General features: G+C 33.4%; 1 protein-coding gene across 1 annotated transcript in view; it reads left to right on the forward strand.

Annotated features, from left to right (window-relative positions):
• The first annotated feature begins 696 nt into the window (after nucleotides 1–696).
• LOC119832165 (long-chain-fatty-acid--CoA ligase 4) overlaps nucleotides 697–9,569 on the forward strand; it is a 45,298-nt gene continuing 36,425 nt past the window's right edge. Inside the window, exon 1 of the mRNA XM_038355779.1 lies at nucleotides 697–846. The gene's annotated coding sequence lies outside the window, so the exon portion shown is untranslated. The remainder of the gene's footprint in view (nucleotides 847–9,569) is intronic.

Raw genomic sequence — 9,569 nt, forward strand, 5'->3', positions numbered from 1 at the left:
TTATAAAAAAGGAAGCACTCCATTCTTCTAGCGCTGTCGTATAAAAGTAACTAAATTCTAAAAAATATTTAACATATATAAAGTTGTAGTAAAAAAACCACAGATGGAGCTTTTAAAACGAAAACAGTTATCCGAAACTTTTGTGCTTCGAAGTTTAGTTTAGCAGGTAAAATGAAAACAATAATTAAAAATTACATTAGCAACATTCGTGATTCAAAATCGTCATTTATAACAATGTTGGGAATCATAATATTATGAAAAAATATATAGAAAGTACGGCTTACACTACAATTTACGTTAAATTACACATTTTAACAACATACAAAACGTATAGCTGAGTATACATACACGTCAAGTGACGTCGAGATCACGCCACTTTTCCAGGGGTCTTTCTTCGTTCCTATTGGCTAAGGTCCCCATCCCACAGCGAATTGCGACATAATTCAAATTCTTTATGTCAAAGTTTGAAAATCGATTATTGCTGAATCGAGTTTCGTTGGTACGAGTTTCTTTGGCAATTTTTAGGCCATCGAAAAACGCAAAAACACATTTCACTAAAAAAATAACCATAACAAGTTCTTAATTCAACTCCAGACCGTTAATACAATTTAACGAATGTAGTAACTAGAATCTATCGAATAACGTGAATCGATTTTTTGACAGGTCTGCATTGTTGACGCAGCAGCACGCCACACTAGTTACTTCGGGTTGGCTGGGTTTGCGCTCAGCAGTCGACGTTGAGATAAAGACAGATTGTGCCAGTGTTTACCTCTAGTTTATTTGAAAATTCAGTGATAATTTACAAGTGTATTTTTTTCAGTGAACGAAAACACAACGAGACTGACTGTAAGTAATTTATGATTCGATTCCGTGTGCTGTTTTATATTCTTATTCGTTACAAGTATCGCACTTTATAACCTAGAATATGTTAAACGTTTTTTATTTTGCGTTTATATATTTAAATCCTATTTCCTAACAAAACTGCAAAGACAATCAAAGTGTAATCAATTAAAGAATATTTTTTTGTTTTAAGAAAGCCGGTACGTAACGTAATAACTAGAAAATTTCTCGAAATTTATGCCGCACGTCGCACTTATTCCACCCTCATTTTTTATTATTTCTGACAATTTAGCGCGATTGACTAAAAATGGGCAATTATGAGTTTTTAATATTCTGGGAATGCATTGTACAATAACCATATCTTTATGATAATAGATTACATTAATAATTTTAACCCATAATAAGAACTGAAACTTAGCTGTGCAACAAAAAATATGTGAACGGAAAACTTCTTATTATCATTAATAAGTATGTATGTCTTATCTTAAACGGTTCTAATTAGTGAGAGAAAATAGTCAATATTTTACAAGTTTTGAATAAATAGATTTTATTTACATCTTTCAGTAAGTACTAATTAAATAAAATGTAGAAACTAGTTATTCAGCACTTCAATTGAACTTAATGTAGTTTATTTAATATGTTCCAAAGCTACTTCATTCTTTTGTATAGGATTATATTAAAAAAATAAGCTTCAAATTAACATGTTCAAATGGTACAGTATAAATTATTTATTTTTATACTGTAATTGTGAAACCAACATGCGAAGGTCTATATCTTAACAAATCTTGTCAGTTTAAACAGTAGATATGTTATTTCAAACAAACAGAATACAATAATTACATTTTCATACACAATTTTATTAGAATTATGATAAAAGCTCTCAAAATTCGTCCGTATGTGGTCATAAGTAATAATTTTAATTTGAACCAATGCAAATATACAGAAGAAAACATATTAATTGTATTAGGATATCTTATTAAATAAAATATGGCAATAGCTGAGTGTCAAAATATGTATATTTATTTATTCAAAAATATTAGTTTTTGATAAATTATGGCAGTATTCAAACGTAACTGACAAGACAAGAAACAATATAATGGGTTAATTAATGTGTTTAAAGTAAAATGTAGTAAATGTACTTACATATAAGTAAATGCAAGTTTAATTATAAAATAATATAGACCAAATGCTTATTTGTTAAATGAATGTTGTGCTTGAAGAGACGGGCAGGGCATCTTGCATCTGTGTTTTTCATATCCTGCCAGATGACGATTGTTTCTAAATTTGCTTACCTTTGCACTAACCCCTTTCCCTGTTTCTGCCCGAGTTGATCTGGGATGAACGCAAAATAAAATACAGCCTATGACTATAACAGATAATGTGGTATTTTATTGTTTAATAATTTTTATAATCAGTTCTGTCCTGTACAATATCACAAACTTTACCTCTTTAAAGAATAGATTTATTACAAGAGCATTGGAAGATGGCAATTTTTTTCCCTCTGAAAAAAACAGAGTTACAATTAATTGACAACAGTAATGTACTCATACAACTTATGTTTCAACCTTTTTTTGTAAACGACGTTCCAAAAACGCGGTAAGATTCGCAGCGTGTCGTTCTTTTTTCTTTTTTTTTCTTCTTATTTGCCAGTAGCAGCTGAATGTTTGTAGATGTTTTGATAGCGCGTTAGATGTAGTCCGACCTCGCGGCCGTGACCTTGCGTCATCTAATTTGAGGGCAGGGTTCAGACTCATCGGGTGACCTAATGTGCTATTATGGCGTGAGATTTGTTGAATGATCGTTTGTCATTGTTTGCTGAACTCCCTATGGGTTTTTTGACGTATGTCGTTTCTAGTACAAATATTTTTAGTGCCGATTTCGGAGACAAATTGCGATGTTTTTTTTTTTGGAATCCGTTCGTTATTAAAACGAGATTCGCTGGAAGTTCTCGACGACATGGAAATTGGTACGTTAGTAAGGAATAAGTTAAATAAAGTGGGTTTACCTTTCCACTGTCAACAGAGGTATGTGTGCACATTGGTCGACTATTCATGAAAAATTTATAACACATGGGCACAGTAAATATAAATAATTAAATTTGCAAATAACTATAAATGTCACTTTTTAGGCTTTTCAGACGGCCTTTTCTTACATATCCTTACTGAGCGCTCTCGCACTCGTTGTTCGCCAGATGGTAAGCGATCACCAGCGCCCATGAACATTCGCAGAGATAGTGCCTCTGCGAATGCGCTAAATTAACAAAAAATGGGCTCGAATTAGCATAATGAGTATGAGAATAATTTTATATTCATAGTTTAAAGCGCAATATAAATTAATTCGGAAAAACCTTAGTATTTGCTACATCCGCAATGCGAAGTCCAAAGTATCCAAATCTTGGTTCTGTATTTCAATTGATAAACTTCCGCATTTTTAGTTTCATATTTGTTTAAACTATATCTAATGAACTCTGTACCCCTTTTTTCATTCATATCATAATATTATTTTCACTATTTGTACTAGTGTACTGATTGTTCTGCTCTTCGTGCCCGGGATTGACCGGGAGTGCCCGCCAAACGGTCTAGCTATTACTAAGTTATATCTGACTGCTAGCTGTAACTCGCAGCGTCACTCGCGTAGTTCCCGGGTATAAAGTACTAATGTGCTAATTCAGATTATACTCTATCTCTGTACCAAATTCCATACGGATACGATACGGTGTTCTCGCGTGAGTGTAACAAATATCCATCCGTACTTACAAACTTACGCGTTTATAATAGTAGTAAGATGTTACTACGCCATTTTTGTTAAAATGATGATGACTACGAGCGAAAAGGTTGGGACAATATGGTAGGGACAATTTTTAAGCATAGGCAAATGCTATTTATCCATCATCAAATATTTTAACAACATTTGGTATCTAAAATATTTGATGATGAATTCGGTATATTACCTCAAATATTATACACTGATCGGGGTTAATAATGAATAATTTATAGTGAAATAATTGCGGTTGTACCTAGCTAACTCGAAACAACATCCCTTAAATTTTGGGGTTATATAAACAGGATCGGCTGGTGCGTGATTGAAATATTAAATCGAGGCCTGAATTTCGGTGATTTACGATATGATCTAATTATGTATCTAGATTCTAGATTCCCGGGCTATTACACGCGTTTTTAACTCGCTTTGTTTGGTAAATATGTCATTATCATTCAAATTTTTATTGCATTTAAATATGTAAAGGTTGTTACAATGTAAATTGTGATAGTGGATAAAGGATGAGCTGATAACGGTGAAACAAAGAAGTTTTGAAACTTCCCAATGATATTAATAAATATCACATATAATCTATTGGAATGATACGTTATTAGATCATTCTTTTTCAAGAAACTAAATTGCCTTCAAGTCGTAAAACTTGTCTTAGATTAAATGGGACCACATGAGAGCCACCAACTTTAAAATAGAAAAAAGAAACTTAAAAATTTATTCATCCAGTATGAGGTAACAAACATTAAAAAATACAGTCTAATTCATCGAACCACTGTCACTTCTTGAAGTCGGTTGGAAATATAAATGTTTTAGAAATATGGTATAAAAAATCAATACAAGCAATTTACTTGTGGAAAATAACCATAATGTTCCACTCGGTGATCTTAGGTGTCGTAAAGATGTTCAACAAAAAAAAAAAAACCGCCCACAAATGCTGCGACATTTTGCAGTTAAAACGAAAAAGAACACTCGTGAATGTCAAGAATAAATTATGTGGAGTGGCCACTTATAAACTTGTTCTTTCCTGTAGGTAAGGTTTTACTTTTAATTAATACATAATTGACCTCCAGACTAGACTAGGCGTTGTTCTTTATTCTATTTACGCGTCTATTATTGTACTCTTATTTAGATTATGATTTTATTTCGTGGGTTAGGTTATATAGCATGATATTGGTGAATAGCTGTGTCTATGCATTCAAAGCTGTCTTGGATTCGATATGCGCTTGTGCAATCAATCCTACGATAGTTGTTACGCTAGGCTGCTTTATTATACAGTATTTTTTTATGGAAATTTCATATTTACTTATAATAAGGTTCACTTCTGTTACTTGTCACACCTGCGCACGTAATGACGGATTCAAAAAAATTATATGCCATTGACGAATATACAAAATTAAATGTATTGTTTTTATTTTACATAGACATTGTCTTTGCACATTACATGCGTCCAGCCAGTGGTCAATTTTACAAGAGGTTCCAAGGTAGTATTTTTTTGTGTTTGATTTTACGCGAGTATTATACATTTAGAAATTAAAAACTTTTTAACGGATTTTAAACGCACCTCTCTGTGTGTCTCCCCGTGACCACGCACGCTGTAAAGTGTTCGAAACGTCGGGTTAATAATATAATGAATAAATCGCGTTTAAAATCCGTTAAAAAGTTTTTAATTTCTAAAGGTTCCAAGGTGCTACGTAAAAAACGCATTGTAACATTGTATACATTAGTGTTCACTGTTCAGTGTAATCCTATATTGGCCTACATAAAAGACATTACGCCGTGGCTTTCTTCTTATCTGAGCTAAGAGTCTTTTAGACTGAGGGTATTATGATTATTACCTTCTCATTGAGACGTGATCGCCTCTCACATTACTTATATATACGTAACATTTTGGTCGTCTAGTTAATCTGTGGTTTTCGTAATCGACAGATTTAATATTTATAGTAAATCACAATTAACCAATAATCTTCATCCTATGAAGTTTTTTTAAGTCCCATTCCTTCTCCCCGATATTTCGTGAGGTTTTACCGACCCGTTTACCCGTTATCTGAGGTTTTCAAAACAGAAGAGTTCTTTGTAGTGACAAAAAACTCTTCTGTTTTTATTTATTTTTTTATCAAAGAATCTAGCGAATCTCTCAGCCATTCATGCGCACCAATGATGAAATAATAAATATACGTATTACAACTCGCTATAAATATTTGTAAAGTGATCGTTCCTTCATCGCATTGCATCCAGTAAGAGAATGTGCTAAATATGTTCATAATCGGTGACTATCACCAACAGACAACCCACCAGCTGGGTTGCCTACTATTCAATAATAATAAATGAAAAAAAAAACACTATTTAATGATAAAATCTACTGAATTGTCGCACTTGATGTAAGAAAATTGTTTAATCCTGGCGATCCTAATCAGGGTAATAAGATCTCATAAATTTAGCGTGTCGTCGCCATTAGTTCATTATAACATACATTACAAAGATTTTGACTTAAATACGTCCGTTTAATGTGGGTCAAAATCGACTCTAAAGGAGTCGGTTACACATAAACATACTGATGAATCCAATATAAGATAAAAAAAAAACTCAGGGGAAGAAATATGTAATCAACTATTGGGTGCATGCTAGCGGAACTGCATTCTGACCTCCAGGTCAAGTGGAGTTATCACCGCTTACGGATACGTCGATAGCGACGGGCAAAGAACAGGCGCTTATCGTAGCGAGCCCTTCCAGGCGATAACCTATCTCTGGCCTTCGGATAGCGGGTCTGAAGTTCACGTACTAGATTGCTTGCTCTCGTTTCGAGATTCGGATGAAAAGCGAGCAAAGTTGACTCTGAGTTTTATGAGTCACTATTTTTGTTTGATAACTCTGTCTGCGAAATCTTTTATAGATAGGAATGACGTTCAATAGAAAAACGACGCAAACGTGAATTAATTTACCTCCGGCCAATTTGTTTAAATTAAGCTGTCTCAGGTAAAGTTTTTTTTGTCACATTTTAAGATATTTATGTACAAAACAAGATAATAGGGATTCGTTTTTTAAATCATTATTTATGTAGAATTTTTTTTTATGTCAGCGGGCAACTGAGCTTGTGGATCGCCTAATAGTAAGCGATCATCACCGTCCATGTACATCCGCAGAGTTAGTGCCGCTGCCCGCTTTTAAGAGGAAAGGGATAAGGAAAGGATTGACTGTTAAGAAGAAATAGACTGCGAAGGACGAGGAAAAGGCAATGCCCGTTTCCTCACTCTTCTCACCACTCCTTGTAGATCTAGAAAATGTCGAAGTATCACAGTATAATTGATCGTCATACTATTCGGTTGGATACAGGCTATCAAGATTAAAATCAATTTGATTTGTCAGCGTAATTAAGTAATTAATTATCTGTATGACCGCATCGACCTCACGATAACGAGCACTGAAGTACCTGACCTCGGCCGCAGTTGACAACAGAATTAACATTTATCAGAGAAGCAGCACTGCAGAAATGGAATAATGAACTGTCTCTGCTGGCAACATCATCAAGCCGTGCCGGGCTGTTCGGTCATACTAGTTAGTTGGCAATTATGTGGCTACAAAAGTGGAATTAAAATTAACCATTTTTATCGGAAACATGTGCAAATCTAAACTGAAAATCAGAAACCAAAAGGCAGTTTAATTCTTATTTAATTGATATGGTTACTTATAATGTGGCCGCATAAAACGACATTGGCACAAATTTATCCTTTTTATTATCTATTTTATAATCGCGATCGGAGTAGTTATTATAAACAAAATAAATATAATAAACATCGCAAATCACCTAAATAGTTCCGGCATTTTCAAATGGAACCGGTGCTAAATTCAAAACACATGGAAACTGGTTTGGAAGTGTAAAGTACAAATTTCATGTGTTGTTAATTTTTTATTTGACGTCTAACTGGTTTCAGTATCTAACAAAACAGCTCATTTGATTTCGCATTACATCAGGATTTAGCGAAGTTGCTTGTGTATTTATTTATTTATATATTACATTAAGGATCACCATTTTTATATTGCTGCAGTGGTATTTAAATGACATGGAATGCATACATATTTTATTCGTATTATAATAAATCTATAGCTGCTAGTTGTTATAAAGAATGTTAATGTCATTATTATCATGTTTTTTTTATTATATAATATCTCAACTATTATAATCAATCGTCCGAATTAGAAATCCTAATTCGATTATAACTCGCTTAGCAGAAGTCGAAAAAAAAAGCCTATGTAATTAAATAAAGATATAGCTCTTAATTTTTGTATTTGTTTTTCGGCGTTAAAAAAAAACAGAAAATTAAGTTTTTATATAACATCGTTTAGTTGTATTAATCTTAAAATATACTTCATCGATATTATTCATCGTTAAATATAATTATAAAAAAAAACTTGCTATAAGCCGAATAGCGGAACGTATATAAAGGTCGCATAGTTACGTCAAAGCGGAGCAGATGATACGTGGGGTTCTATTCTCAGGCGGACTTCGCCCCCGTACATTATCCCGTCGCCTGCGCGCGCGCCGCCTTCCGTCCGTTGCCGCTAACCGCTTCGGGTGACTAGGACTTTTCTATCGGTGTATTTTTATTCGCCTTGAAGTGTGTTGGATCAATGAAAATTAGCGATTTTTTAATATGGTTTTCGCGTTTCGATGTGTAATCGATGGCAACTAATTTGATAGGAAATTTAAACTAGATATAAAAGTTTTAAATTATAAATTTTTCAGTTTAAACTTTGAAAAATTGTAAAGTACAGAACCACCCGAATTTGAGTAACCTTAGCTATATGAATTTCTTATTTGTTTTTTTTTAATATTTACTATTTAGTAATAGATTTTATTCTTCAATGTATTACTTGCCCTTGCTACTAATGCAGGGGCAAATTTTATCTAGAGAAGCTTAAAAACTTATCAGTGTTTACATTACGCTGCATTACGTGAATTTATCACCCCAATGACCTGTAATTGTACTTTTCTAGAAATAGCGTTATCGTACATATTCAATAATCGTTTTATTTTTAAGTTTTAAATAATGATAAACTTTTTAATAATCAGCTAAAGCTCTAATAGTAAAAGAACCCCGTGTGACTTAGTGGTTCTAGATCTTTATTTTTAGAACAGATTAAGTATGAAGCTTCTATCCAAACGCATCGTTATTTTAAGCTGCACTTGCAAAAATATTAACTCACCTATATATACAATAACATGATTACCATCGAGATCCTTCATGTCATTTAGCCCCTAAACCAATGTCGGGAGAAAGTTGTGATCTTGTTAACTGAGCTATAATATTACCAGCTGTGTGGTCGCCCTACTCAAGTCCGCACTCGGGTCATACGATAGCACGATTCGTTCATTGTTTCTCGTGTAAGAGTCCCTGTGGACCAGACGGAACCACCGAGATCAATTAGGTGAGATATATTGTTTTTTTTGCTGTGTGTATGGTTAAAATTTTGTATTATAATTTGTTTATTCTTTATTGTACAATTTGGTATAAAGAAATAAAGAAAGTAAAAATCTTAACCCGTAAAAGAAAAATTGTACAAATCGCGGCCTTATGGCTCAAAACCATCTCTGTCAGGCAACCTTATAATGTAGTCGTAGGGTAGTCGCTTTGATATTGATTTGCTGGCTACGACTAGGTGACGCACGTGACTATGTTAGCGTATTAGGAAGTTTTATAATGTACTGTACACTGCTGGCGATTCGCAGTAAAACAGACGGATTGAGAGAAAGAAATCCATAAATTGTTTCATTGATATAACTATATTGCATTCCTAGTTCTTCCTAGTTATAAGGTTACCGGGAAAGTATTAAAAATCATATCTTTTAGGGATATTTCATAGCTGAATCCTATCCTACTAATCCTATCCTATCCTACTAATATTATAAATGCGAAAGTTTGTAAGGATGTGTGTGTGTGTGTGTGTGTTTGTTGCTCTTTCAC

Source organism: Zerene cesonia, chromosome 1 (genome assembly GCF_012273895.1).
Source record: "Zerene cesonia ecotype Mississippi chromosome 1, Zerene_cesonia_1.1, whole genome shotgun sequence".
Classification (NCBI taxonomy): Eukaryota; Metazoa; Arthropoda; class Insecta; order Lepidoptera; family Pieridae; genus Zerene; species Zerene cesonia.